General features: G+C 39.1%; 1 pseudogene; it reads right to left on the minus strand.

The window, feature by feature from the left end:
• Window positions 1-273: 273 nt before the first annotated feature.
• LOC146906098 (uncharacterized) lies at window positions 274-13,815 on the minus strand (annotated as a pseudogene).
• Window positions 13,816-14,044: the final 229 nt, after the last annotated feature.

Below are 14,044 nucleotides of genomic sequence, written 5' to 3' on the forward strand. Positions count from 1 at the left end.
TCTTTGTAGATCGAGCATGAGATCTTTGATTTTCGAAACATTTTCAGTTTTTCTTTAATCTTTTTGATGAAAAAAAAACGAGTTAAAACTCGTAGATCTATGTTGATTCATGGATACATGTTATTCATGCACTTTTGGCTGAGGTTTTGGAAAGAAAACGAGAGAGGACGAAGAGCTTACCTGCGAGAACGATTTGGAGGAAGCTTCAATTCGTTCTTTGATCTTCTGGCAAAAACTGAGTTGTTGAATCTTTGTGATGTTTGATTCGAAACCCTAGGGTTTTGGATTGACTTTAACCGAGTCTTTATCTGGTTCCATTGAGCATCTTGATTCAGTTTTGGTGCTGGCTTTCTCTTCGTACTCTCTGATCAGATTCTTCTTCGATTTCTCTCTTTTTCTCTTCTCCACCTTCTTTCTCTGTGATCGTACGGAAAATCCGTGCTGGAATTGCAGAGAGAAGCAATTCAATGATGATTGAATCTCTGAGAATTGCGAAGAAATTCACTCAATTCCTCTTTGATTTCAATTCTGGAGAAACTAGGGTTTATGATTGTTGTTGTTGATTTTCTTGCTGAGGAATTTGTGTGATTGTAGATGAAGGTAGTGATTACGGTGGCAATGTGGTGGTTCTGTGTTTGTTACGGTGGTTGTGAGTTAGTTACAGGGAAAGGAACCCTGTGATGAGGGTGGCGCGTGGCGCGTGGGGCAGAGGAGAGTGAGAGAAGAAGTTTCTGGATTCTTCTCTCTTTGGAAACGTGTCAAAAAGAAAATGATTGGCCTCCTGAACCTTTGTGATGTGGCAGATATTTATAGGTGGTGACTGTAACATCTGGACCAATAGGACGATGATACCTGGACCTAGACTTGTAACTGATTTTTGGACTAAACTGCAAATGATTAATAAAAAAGGACTGAAATGCAAAAATGACAAAGAGACTAAAAAATAACTAATAATAAAATTGGTAAAAAACGTAATTTGGAAATAAACGTAAAGTGGAACGAATAAAATTGACAAAACGGACTAAAACGAACCAATGGCCTAAATGAGGTACTTTAAAGTAACCTCTCTCTGCCGAAATTTCGTGTGAAATGACCAAAATGCCCCTAGGGCTAAAACGACTAAAAATGACTCAGATGCGAATTAAAATGGATTTTTAACAAGGAATTGAAACAAAAATTTATTTAAACCAAACTTGAAAGACTCAGAGACAATCTTTAAGATTTGAACAGAGACTTGACACTTGAAATGACCAAAATGCCCCTAGGGTCAAAACTGACTCGAAATGACTTCAAATGCAATTTTAAAATGGATTTTGACATAGAATGAAACAAAAATTTATTCAAACTTACTTAAAAGGACCTCAAACAAAATTTTGAAAGATTGAGAGACACTTGACATAGGAAATGACTAAAATACCCTTGCATGTAAATTTTGCAAATATCATTGAAATAAAATGCAGAGAAAGATGCAATTGATCAGAGCCAGTTCAAATGGCTTATAATGCAAGAAAAGAAAAATTGACTAGTATTTTTAGGTCCAAAATTAGGGTATAACAATGTCCAAGTGTCTGACAATGCGAGCAAAAATTCGGAATTCGTTCATAAACCACTTCTACAGGGTAAGAAACACCTTCTCTTTCCACAATAATTTCATGAAAGATCCTCTTGGAAAATTCAATGTCTACAAGTATACGGGCGTAATGTCCAAAGAGTCTTTTCAGTGTTGCATTGTCAAGAACAAGCGGCGTGCCAACCGCACTAGAAATTTCACGGAGAGTTTGTTCCATCCAATATTCTTGTGGTAAAGCCATCAATCGGATCCATACTTGGGCATGGGTGTTTCTCTGATTATGCATATCTAAATCAACGGTCCATTCAAATAAGCGTAACAACCCCGGTTTCAAATTTACCTTTCCCACCACCCAAACAGCTTGCATATCAGATTCATTAGAGAAAAAGAATTCATAATAACCCCTAATAAGAGAAAGTAACGTCCAAGGAGCAATCGTCTTCCACTGTTTCTTAAGTTTGTCCTCAATTTCCTTTGACGTATAAGGTTTGTCGCCTATATTAAGGACCAATCTGCCACGGAGATTTCTATTACAAAAATTGACCCCCTTTTCATATACCGGTTGAGTAATCCGAATGGAGAGTGTATCACCACGAATAGTAGGCTGCGGCATTGTTGTCTTTGGAACGTTGTTGTGCGATGCCACCAGAGCTTGAGCAAAGGAACGCGGTGGTGGAGCAGGAGCTAAAACCGCCGCTGCTGATGTCAAAACCATGGGAGATGGTGCGACACTGGCTGTAGTAGCTGCAGGCATTGGGAGCTCTGCCTGCCAGTCGAAAGGCATGGCAGAAATCTTGTGGAAACAGTCAGGATGTGAAAACTGTAATCAGCAATATTGATGATAATGGTGAGAAGGGGAAGAAAATCGATGATGCCAGTTTCTATTGATGAATTAAGTGTGGTTCAATCTTTGTAACACAATTGCATTAACACGATTGCACTAATTCAATGGGAAGAAACCAAACAGAATCGATTTTTAGGCATGGGAGAAGAAAGACCTCGCGCAAAACCCTAGCACAGGGAGAAACATTAAATGCAATGGACAATGTGAATATGTCATGTGTACTTTTTATTTGATTTAGGGTAAATGTTTATAATAAAGATAAAGATAAAGATAGAGATAGAGATAGAGATAGAGATTCCTATAATTTCAATGTCATAACTATTATTTATTCTTCTTTACTATTGAGTTCCAAATACAAAAAAAAAAAAGGAAATAACGGTCAAAGAATCTACACTTGCTATAATTATAAACGAAAAAAACGTAAATAAATCAACCATGATTCGACCATTGATACTCCAATTTTTTGATGTGAATGGGAGATATCGGAAACGAATTCAAATGGTATCATTTTTATTGATAAAAAAAGAAATCATCTACTATAAATGCGGATAAAAAAATATAAAAACAAAAAAAAAATTGATGGAAAAAAAATGATGTAATAGAAAAGAGGATATAAAAATATAAAAAACAAAAATATGAAGTCAATCAACCTTATTGTCCATTAGAACCATTTTCAAGGAGTAAGGAAGCTTGTCCCTGTTCATATCCCTCACAAACCAAAGGAGAACGACTCGAACCCTAATATTCCAACTTTCTTTGAAAGGGAATATATCAGAAACCAAGTCGATCTTTGGGGCCATTTTGATTTGATAGACAGATACGAAGTTGACACAAAGAAAAAGAAATAAAATAGAAAGTCAACTGCAAAATTGTAGTTGTGGTGTGAAGAAAGTGCTGGCCAATAGGCTAATTTATAGTAGATTTCAGAGGACAATTTTGTAAAACAACCACATTTAATTTGGCCAATCATATTTGAGCTCATATCTTAGCTATTAAGAAAAATATAATAATGTTTTTTTTTGTTAAAGGTTTTTTTTAATTCAAAAATAATCAATAATTTAATAACATAAAGCCATTTATTTTAATTCAAATCAGCTCCAATTGCATTTTTTTCTCCAATCAGCCTTTATGTTATTATTTTTCCTGTCCCATAACCCCGTGTAAACCTCTGTATTCTTTCCCTCCTCTATTTCTTCTTTTCAAATTAAGCTAACCATTTGTCAACACAAAATTAATTAGGCAAAATATTAAATTATTGATTGATTTTTGTTTACGAAAAGAAACACCAAAAATACTTTGATAACAATTATGAAATATATGATAATAAAATTCTCTCACAATAGTATTAGTACATTATCATCATGAAAATAAGAATAAAAGTTAGTTCATTTCATTAATTTCATTACCGCATAAAAAAATTCATTGACTGGTCAAAAAAAAATCTGATAGGGTATCAATCGGTCAATGTTACAATAATATTTTGTATTAAAAAAAATATTATTAATACTAATATTGCATTAAATTATAATATAAATGAAATGATATATATGGTCACAAATATAAATATGGAATGTTATTGAAATCCAAATGCTTGAGGATGTTATATGGAAGGTTATTGAAATCCAAATGCTTGAGGATGCTTGGTTTCTCAAGAGTGTTTATCAAGAGTGCCACATGTCACTTCCATATTGAAACTTGAAAAAAGGGTCGTAAATTTATACTCCCTCCGGTCACATTTATAAGCAAAAAATGACTTTTTAGGTACATTAAACAATTAATGTATCCGGTCACATTTATGGGTTAGATACATTAATTATTGAATGTACCTAAAAAGTTGTTTTTTACTTATAAATGTGACCGGAGGGAGTATAATATAGATATAGATTTCTTTTACAGTTCTTATTAGAATAATTGAGGTATAATTTTGCCGGTTGTTATTACTCTAAAACTAGTTTTTAGAACAATTTTCTTAGTTTAAAATGAAATAAACTAAAGGATTATATTTTAGATCATTGGGAATGCTTGGAAATAATATTTTAAGGTTAGTAGAAGGTATATATTTATTTTACATGATACGTGGTTATAAACAAAATCATTCTAATTTACTTATTTTTAGAAAATGAATTTTAGAAAAATGAATTATGGAATTTCTATACTGTAGTGTTAAAGTGCTGTTATTATTATCTAAGTGTGGAAAATTGTAGCTTTGTTTATTTTTTTTATTGATTTGAAAATGACTTTATTTTATTATTTTTTTTTAAATGTTAAGACTTAAAGAAATATTATTTTTCAAGAAGAAATATTATTCTACTCTATATAGGCAGATACAAGCTGTTCTTTGGATCGAACTTGACACTTGATTGAAAATACAAACAGATAGGCAGGCACAAACTGTTCTTTGGATCGAACTGGCTGTTTGGCTGGAGATATAGACAAAAGGGTAGATACAGACTGTTCTTTGGATCGAACTTGCCGCTGGATCATCACCACATCATGTGGGTAAGTGCAAACTGTTCTTTGGATCGAACTTGTCGTTTGACTGATAACAAAGCATAAGCTGGGTACAAACTGTTCTTTGGATCGAACTTGTTGTTTGTCCGGAAATGTAGGTATATAAGCAGGTACAAGCTGTTCTTTGGGTCGAACTAGCCACTTGAACAAGATACAAATTGGAAGTTGGATTTAGAAAGGTACAAATTGAGAGTACATTGATATTGACTTGATTTGAAGACAGACATGACCATTTTGTTGGCCCAAAAGCGAACAGGGAGTGGATTAACATTGGCACAGACATTGAATTGAAGGTTTAAGATTGAAAAAGAGATTGAAAATTGAGATTGATCGAAGACATAGACATAGACATTGAATTGGGAGTTGAAATTGAAGTGAATTGGAGATTGGAATTGAATTGAGTTAAATTGACATTGAAATTGGATTGAAGGTTGAAATTGAATTGAATTTGACAGTTGAAATTGAGTTGAAAGTTGAAATTGAATTGAATTTGACAGTTGAAATTGAAATTGTGATTGGATTGAAATTGGAGATTGAAATTGAGTTTGACAGTTGAATTTGGATTGAAAGTTGAAATTGAAGATTGAGTTGAATTTGACATTTGAAATTAAATTGAATTGGAATTGAGATTGGATTGAAATTTGGAATTGGATTGAATTTGACAGTGAAGATTGGAAATGCACCATGTATGTATGGTATAACAAGATTATTGAATGTATGAGCACATAAAATGCATGATTATGCATGTATGAATGCTTGAAATGCATGATCGGTTTGTAATTTGACAAGAAAGCTTCACAGAGATAGAGGAAACATTGGAAGATTGGGCACGTAGTGGCTCGTGCTGCAACATATTCACATAGAAAATCCTCTTTGGAGAGATCGTCGTTGAGAGACGTATCGAGACCATGGCTGAGGGCAATATGAGCTTGTAGAGGAGGGAACCTTTGGAAGATTCTTGGATACAGGTCGCCGTTGTTAGGCGTGTCAGTGCTGGGTAAACATTGGATGTTCGCATCTGTGGTCAATGCTTTTCATTATTTCATTCTTTCATTTTTCAATCCCATTTTTGCCTGAACCACCCTTTCGGGTTTTCGATTCACCGGGGAATAAAATTCTTTTCATTGCCCCATTTTTGCCTGAATTGCCTTCATAGGTTGTCAATCAGCGGGGTGCTCATTTTTGCCTAAGCCGCCCTTTCGGATTTTCAACTTAGCGAGCTTTTCATTTGTATTTTTTCATCATTATTTTTTCATTCTTGCCATTGACCACAGATCACCCTGGGGAGTAACCTGCTTGTAACATGTATCGAAATAGACATTGACATTCATTTATTCATGCATGTTTCGTTGAAACGTACCCTATTGCTCAGGTTTGTTTTCAAAATAGACAGGAAAAGATTTTTCAATTTTAAAAGATATTTGTTTCAGACATTGACATCATCAAATAGAAAGAAAATGTTTTGTATATAGCATTGAGAGTGGAAAGAGAAATAGAATTTCAAACAATAGCACAGGCTCAAATTGATGTAAAAGAGTGAGAGTCAGCCAAAGGCATGACTCCACGGATTTACAAAGCTTGGAAAATGGTAATTTTATTGGTTGGTGATACATTGAACACAATGACCGCTACATTTCATAGAAATTTTGAATTCACAAGTACAGAAGCTTCGGATGAAGACGATCATTGACAGATATAGTTACTTGTCTTTTATTGTCAACCTCATTTTTGCATGAACCGCCCTTTCTGGTTTTCGGCTCATCGAGGCGCCCATTCTTGCTTGAGTTGCGTACAATCTCAGCGAGCTTTTTCATATTCATTTTTTTTTGTCCCTAATTTTTGCCTGGATCGCCCTTTCGGGTTTTCGATCCACCGGGAAGCGCATTTTTGCCTAGACCGCCCTTTCGGGTTTTCGACCTACCACGCTGTTCTTTTCTTTTTAGACAAAGTATTTCTTGACTATATCGGCATTAACAGGATTTGGAAGCTCAACACCATCCATGTGTGTAAGAATCAAAGCACCACCAGAGAAAGCCTTCTTGACGACATAAGGACCTTCATAGTTAGGTGTCCACTTGCCCCTTGGGTCGGGTTGCTGACTTATCCTTCTTTTCAATACAAGTTCGCCTTCCTTGAATTCTCGAGGTCGGACTTTCTTGTCAAAAGCATTCTTCATTCGTACTTGGTACAACTGTCCTTGAGCCATAGCATCCATATGTTTCTCTTCAATCAGATTCAATTGATCGTACCGACTTTGACACCATTCAGCCTCAGTTAATTTTGCTTCCATGATCACTCGAAGAGATGGAATCTCCACTTCCAGAGGGAGAACTGCTTCCATGCCATACACAAGAGAGAAAGGAGTTGCCCCGGTTGAACCACGCACTGTAGTACGGTAACCATGCAAGGCAAAAGGTAGCATTTCATGCCAGTCTTTGTAAGTAGTGACCATCTTCTGAACAATCTTCTTGATGTTCTTGTTAGCGGCCTCAACTGCACCATTCATCTGAGGTCTATAAGGAGAAGAGTTGTGATGTTCGATCTTGAATTCTTCACATAAAGCTTGCATCATGCTATTGTTCAGATTGGAACCATTGTCAGTGATGATTTTGTTGGGAACACCATATCGACAGATGATGTTATTCTTGATAAACTTCACTACCACTTGCTTGGTCACATTTGCATAGGAGGCAGCCTCAACCCACTTGGTGAAGTAGTCAATTGCCACTAGAATGAAACGATGTCCGTTGGAAGCTTTTGGCTCAATTCTTCCGATCATGTCAATGCCCTACATAGAGAAAGGCCATGGGGAAGTCATAACATTGAGAGCATGTGGAGGCACATGAATCTTGTCAGCATAAATTTAACACTTGTGGCATCTCTTAGCGTGTTTATGGCAGTCACGCTCCATAATTATCCAGTAATAGCCGGCTCTTAACAATTTCCTTGACATGGTGTGGCCCGAAGCATGGGTCCCAAAAGTACCGTCATTTACATCATGCATCAATTTCTCAGCTTCTTGTTTGTCAACACATCTCAACAAGACCATGTCATAGTTCCTCTTGTATAGGATTTCTCCGTCCAGAAGGAACCTGCTAGCCCATCGTCTCAAAGTCTTTTTATCCCTGTTAGAAGCACCAGGTGGATATTCATGATTCTGCAGGAATTGTTTGATGTTGTAATACCAAGGCTTTTAATCATTCACATCTTCATCAGCTTGATCTGGCATATTTTCAATAGTAAACACATGAGCGGGTCTGTCAAGACGTTGCACCTTGATCACGGGCACATCATTCCAATGGTTCACACGGAACATGGAAGACAAAGTAGCAAGAGCATCAGCCATCTGATTTTCATCCTGAGGGATATGGTGCAGCTCAACCTTTGTAAAGTATGTCAACAGACGTCTTGCATGGTCACGGTAAGGGATCAGCTTCTCATGATGAGTCTCCCATTCACCCTTTATCTGATTAATAACAAGTGCCGAATCTCCATAGATGTCAAGGTGCTTAATTCTCAGATCAATGGCTTCTTCAATGCCCAAGATGCATGCCTCATATTCAGCTATGTTGTTTGTGCATTCAAAAGTTATTCGAGCGGTGAAAGGAATGTGGTGGCCCTGTGGAGTTACAATGATGGCCCCAATTCCTTTACCATAAGCATTAACAGCACCATCAAACACCAATCCCCACTTGCTGTTGGGATCCGGCCCTTCATTGATCAGTGGTTCTTCACAGTCTTTCGCTTTCAAATACATAATCTCTTCATCAGGGAAATCAAACTTAATCGGCTGGTAATCGTCAAGAGGCTGACAAGCAAGATGCTCAGCAAGGACACTTCCTTTGATTGCTTTCTGAGCTTTGTACACAATATCATATTCAGACAACAACATTTGCCAACGTGCAATCTTTCCCGTAACAGCAGGCTTCTCAAAGATGTACTTGATTGGATCCATTCGGGATATCAACCAAGTTGTATGATTCACCATATAATGACGCAGGCGTTTGGCAGCCCAAGCTAAAGCACAACAAGTCTTTTCAAGCATTGTATACCGAGTCTCACAGTCGGTGAACTTCTTGCTCAGATAGTAGATAGCATGCTCTTTCTTACCAGTCTCATCTTGCTGACCGAGAACACAACCCACTGAATCATCTAATACTGACAGATATATAATCAAAGGCCTTCCTTCCACTGGCGGGACAAGGATAGGTGGTTCCAACAGGTATTCTTTAATGCTATCAAAAGCTTCCTGACATTCGTCATTCCATACAACAGGCTAATTCTTTCTGAGCAACTTGAAAATTGGGCCACAAGTTGTAGTCATGTGAGATATGAATCTTGAAATGTAATTCAGACGTCCGAGGAAACCTCTGACTTGCTTTTCAGTTTGAGGGGCCGGCATCTCTCTGATGGCTCGGACTTTATCAGGATCAACTTCAATGCCTCTTTGGCTGACAATGAAACCTAGCAACTTTCCAGATCTTACACCAAACGTGCATTTGTTAGGATTCAACCGCAACTTGTACTTTCTCAATCTTTCAAACATCTTTTTCAAATACATAACATGCTGCTCCTCATCACTTGACTTTACAATCATGTCATCAACATATACTTCAATCTCTTTGTGAATCATATCATGAAATAGAGTGGTCATACCCCTTTGATAGGTAGCACCAGCATTTATCAAGCCAAACGGCATAACTTTATAACAGAACGTTCCCCACGGAGTGATGAAGGACGTCTTTTCTCTATCTTCAGGTGACATCCGTATCTGGTTGTAGCCAGAGAAACCATCCATAAAGGAGAACACTTTAGATTGAGCAGTACTATCAACAAGAACATCAATATGAGGCAATGGGAAGTTATCTTTTGGACTGGCTTTATTCAAATCTCTGTAATCAACACACATTCGAATTTTTCCATCTTTCTTTGGCACTGGTACAATGTTGGCAATCCACTCAGGGTATTCAACTGTCGTGAGGAAACCCGCATCAATTTGCTTCTGCACTTCAGCCTTGATCTTAAGGGCCATGTCTGGGCGAGACCTTCTCAATTTCTGTTTGACAGGAGGACATTCAGGTCTTGTCGGTATCCGATGTTCCACAATCTTGGGATCTAGACCCGGCATATCTTCATAGGACCATACAAAGATATCTGGATAATCATGGAGAAGCTGAGTGATCTTCTTTTTCACTTCTGGCTCAAGTGCAGCACCAATCTTGATCTCACACTTGTTCTCTTCAGTACCCAGGTTGATGAGCTCAATCTCTTCCTGGTGAGGCTGAATGGCTCTTTTTTCTTGCTCAAGCAGTCGAGTGATCTCATACGGTATCTCTTCATCATCCTCCTCATCTTCAGCTTCATATACAGGGAATTCAAAATTTGGAGGAACCATAGGGTCACTGTGTTCAACGGGTTTATTATGGTTCAATTTGCATAATGTGATTGGGATGATTTTTAGAAAGTGTTTTTCATGCAGATTTTTGAAATTAATAAGAAAATACAGATGTTTTGGTTTTTTCTGGCGTTACCATTATTTCCAAGAAAAAGGTACTAAAAAGTAAAAAACAAAGAGTCGCGAGAAAGACGACAACTTTTATTGATAACGACAATGCCGAAACAAACATGCCCTTACAATGATATCACTTTCGCCTTGGGCAGAGCGAAAGGATTGTTATTTTGAAAACAAAGAAAAACATGAGCAACAAGACACATTACATGGAAGCATGCATGACTAAAGGAACATCAATGGCCTCCCAATTTCTCACAGTGCCTCCTGGTATAACAAATGTGGGCACGTGACTACTTTCGGCAGCATCTTCAGCAATAACATTGATAAACCCAGCACTGTAGAAAGTTCCTGTTGAAACGCCTGAGGTCGGGGAGAATCCAAGGCCCTCTTTACGCTTGTTTTCCAAAGTCTGAATCACTTTGCCCCAGCCAGCAGCTTGCCCTTCTTGAACAGCCTTCTGGGCATCTTTCAATGAAGCCATAGCAGCACCAGCTCTTCGGGGTTCTGTACCCTCAACTGTCAAGCCTTGAAATGACGTCCCTTCAGCGGACCCTGCTTCAACACAAGAGAAAGATGACACTTGGCTAACCAGATACGCTTCTTCACCATGTACAGTGACAAGCTTACCATTCCTCACAAACTTGAGCTTTTGGTGCAGAGTAGAAGTTAATGCCCCAGCGTCGTGAATCCATGGTCTTCCGAGGAGACAACTGTAAGAAGCATTGATGTCCATGACCTGGAAAGTGATCTGGAATGTCTCAGGACCAATGGTAATTGGTAAATCTACCTCCCCAAGAACATCTTTGCGGGATCCGTCGAAAGCCTTAACCAAATAGCTGCTTCCCCTCAGAGAGATTCCATGATGACTCAATTGTCTTAGTGTAGACTCAGGCATTACATTCAAGGATGATCCAATGTCCACCAACACATTGGATATCATGTCAGACTTGCAGTGCACGGAGATGTGCACGGCCAAGTTGTGGTATTTTCCTGCTTCGGGGAGTTCATCATCACCAAATCCCAAGTTGTTGCAAGCAGTAATGTTACCCACTATTCCGTTAAACTGATCCACAGAGACTTCATGATCAACATAGGCCTGTTCCAGTACCTTCATCAACACTTTCTTGTGAGCTTCTGAGCTTAGGAGCAAAGATAAGATGGAGATTTTTGACGGAGTTTGCAGCAGCTGGTCAACAATTTTATAACCGCTCTTCTTAATAAGCCTCAGAATTTCGTCCAGATTAGACTCGTCAATAGATTGGCCTGATGGGCCGGGATTCTCGTCAACAGGAGGAGCAACTGGTGGAGTCACTGTGGCAATAGGTGTAACCACCTTCTTTTGAAACAAGGGTGGACGGACTTTCTCGCTTCTCAGAGCTGTAATTTCACCCGCAACATTATCAACTGTGGCTGGGGATACCAGAGGCACTTCCACTCCATTCTCAATCATGGTTGCATTGTACTTGTAAGGGATTGCTTTCGTAGAGGCATAAGATACCGGACCAGGTAACCTGATCACTAAGGGCTCAACATTCCTTGTCTTAGATGCACTTTCAGCAGGAGAATCATGAAACACTGGCACGATCACACATACATCACTGACAATCAAGTGTTTGTCATCCATCAGGCTTTGTATATCATCTTGCACCACACCACAACCCATAGGGTTTTGAAGACATTCTGAACAAGGAGCATGATCATGATTGAACAAGGAAGCCTGACAAAGTTTGACATGTAGTGGTACCAAGGGAGTAACAATATTACGGACATCCAACGTGGGCTCCTCTTGAGAAATGGGTTGTCAAGAACATGAGGAACTCTATTTTCAAAAGTCAACCGTCCTTTTTCTATCAGGTCCTTTACAATGTATTTCAGAGCATAGCAACCTTCAACATCGTGGCCTTGAGCGCCCTGATGGAATTCACATGTAAGATCCTGTCGGAACCTAGGAGGCAAAGGATTAGGCGGAGGCTTACCTGGTCTAGTGACACAGTGGCCCTTAGCAAGTAGAGTTGGGAGCAACTCAGCATATCGCATAGGTATTGGTGGAAAATAAGTCTTGGGCCGAGGACCCTGTTGTTGCTGTTGTTGCTGTTGAGCAGGAGGCTGGTGTTGTACTTGCTGAGCAATGGTATTAACGGGCACTGGTGGTTGACCCGGTGGCAGAGGATATTGCTGATAGAATGGCGGGAAGAAGGGATGTTGAGAGTACTGCATGTATTGGTAGGGCAAAGGTAATTGAGTAGCATTAACAGGTGTAGACTGATTACCAGATACCATCCCTACTTCAGATTCCTTTCTCTTATGGTGGCCATTACCATACTTCTTAGGTGCGCTAGTCGAAGATTCACCCTTCTCAAGAACAATGATACCTTCTCTGACGGCCTCTTGTAGACGAGTTCCCATAGTAACCATGTCGGAGAAGTTGTTTGGATCAGAGACTATCATTCTTTCCTTATATTCCTTCTTCAGAGTCTTCAAGAATGTCTGTGTCAATTCTTCCTCATCAAGCCGAGGAGAAACGCGGGCAGCTGCCCCTCTCCATCTCTGGGCATACTCTCGGAATGTTTCATCTGACTTCTGAGACAAAGACTTAAGAGAGTCCCTATTTGGCTTCAGACGGGTGTTGAACTCATAATGACTTTCAAAAGCAGCAGCAAGTTCTTCAAAAGTATGAATATTGTCTTTGCTCAAACCAGTGTACCAATCTGCCGCATCTTCTGCTAGGCTGTCTTGGAAGCAGTGTATCATCAGTGCATCATTATCTGCATAGTTGGCCATCTTTCGGACGTACCGAATGACATGGCTATGTGGACAGGAAGATCCATTGTATTTGTCAAAATCTGGCACCTTGAACTTCTTAGGAATCTCAAATCGGGATACCAAGCATAGATCACGAGCCTTAGCAGAGACATTGTTCCCACGGCTAGCCTTGACCTCACGGAGTTCTCCAGCCAGCTCTCTTAACTGTTGTTTCATAGCCTCCATTACAGGGTCTTGTCCATGCGGAGTATCGACATCAATTACCTGTTGCACAGTGTGGACAATAGGATCGGTAACAGTAGTCACCTGAGGCATAGTAGTGGATACGGGAATCTGTCCTTGACCAGCAAACCCAGAGACACCAGCAGCAGTATTAGGAGAATAGAAAGCTGAGAGCCCATAGGGACGTCCATTGGGCATGACAAAACGAGCATCAGTAGCCACAGTAGACAGTGGGATAGAGGGAATCCCTTCAGTAAAAGCTGGGACAGATGTGGCTGGTTGTTCTTGTGCAGCCGTCAGAGCAGACATAGTGTCATGGGCCTTAGCCAAGTCTTCTTTCATAGCAGCCAATTCGGCACGGAGCTGAGCATTTTCTTCTTCAAAGTTAGCCATAATTCTTCTCTTGTGAAATCTTGTTTGATGAACTCTATCTGGTTGGTAAACCTTGCGAACACGAGCCACTTTTCAGACTGCGGCGGAAAAAACCAGGAGGCAATGAGCACGAGAGAAGTCTTTTGTGACCAATGAATGGATATGATGCATGAGATGTGTTAATGCATATGCAAAAGGACTCTTTTTTTTTGTGTTATCGAAGGGTTTTAGACAAATTAGAACTCTTGTA

The sequence above is a fragment of the Medicago sativa genome, chromosome 7 (assembly GCF_051527215.1).
Source record: "Medicago sativa cultivar Bolivia chromosome 7, Bolivia_mono, whole genome shotgun sequence".
NCBI classification, from domain to species: domain Eukaryota; kingdom Viridiplantae; phylum Streptophyta; class Magnoliopsida; order Fabales; family Fabaceae; genus Medicago; species Medicago sativa.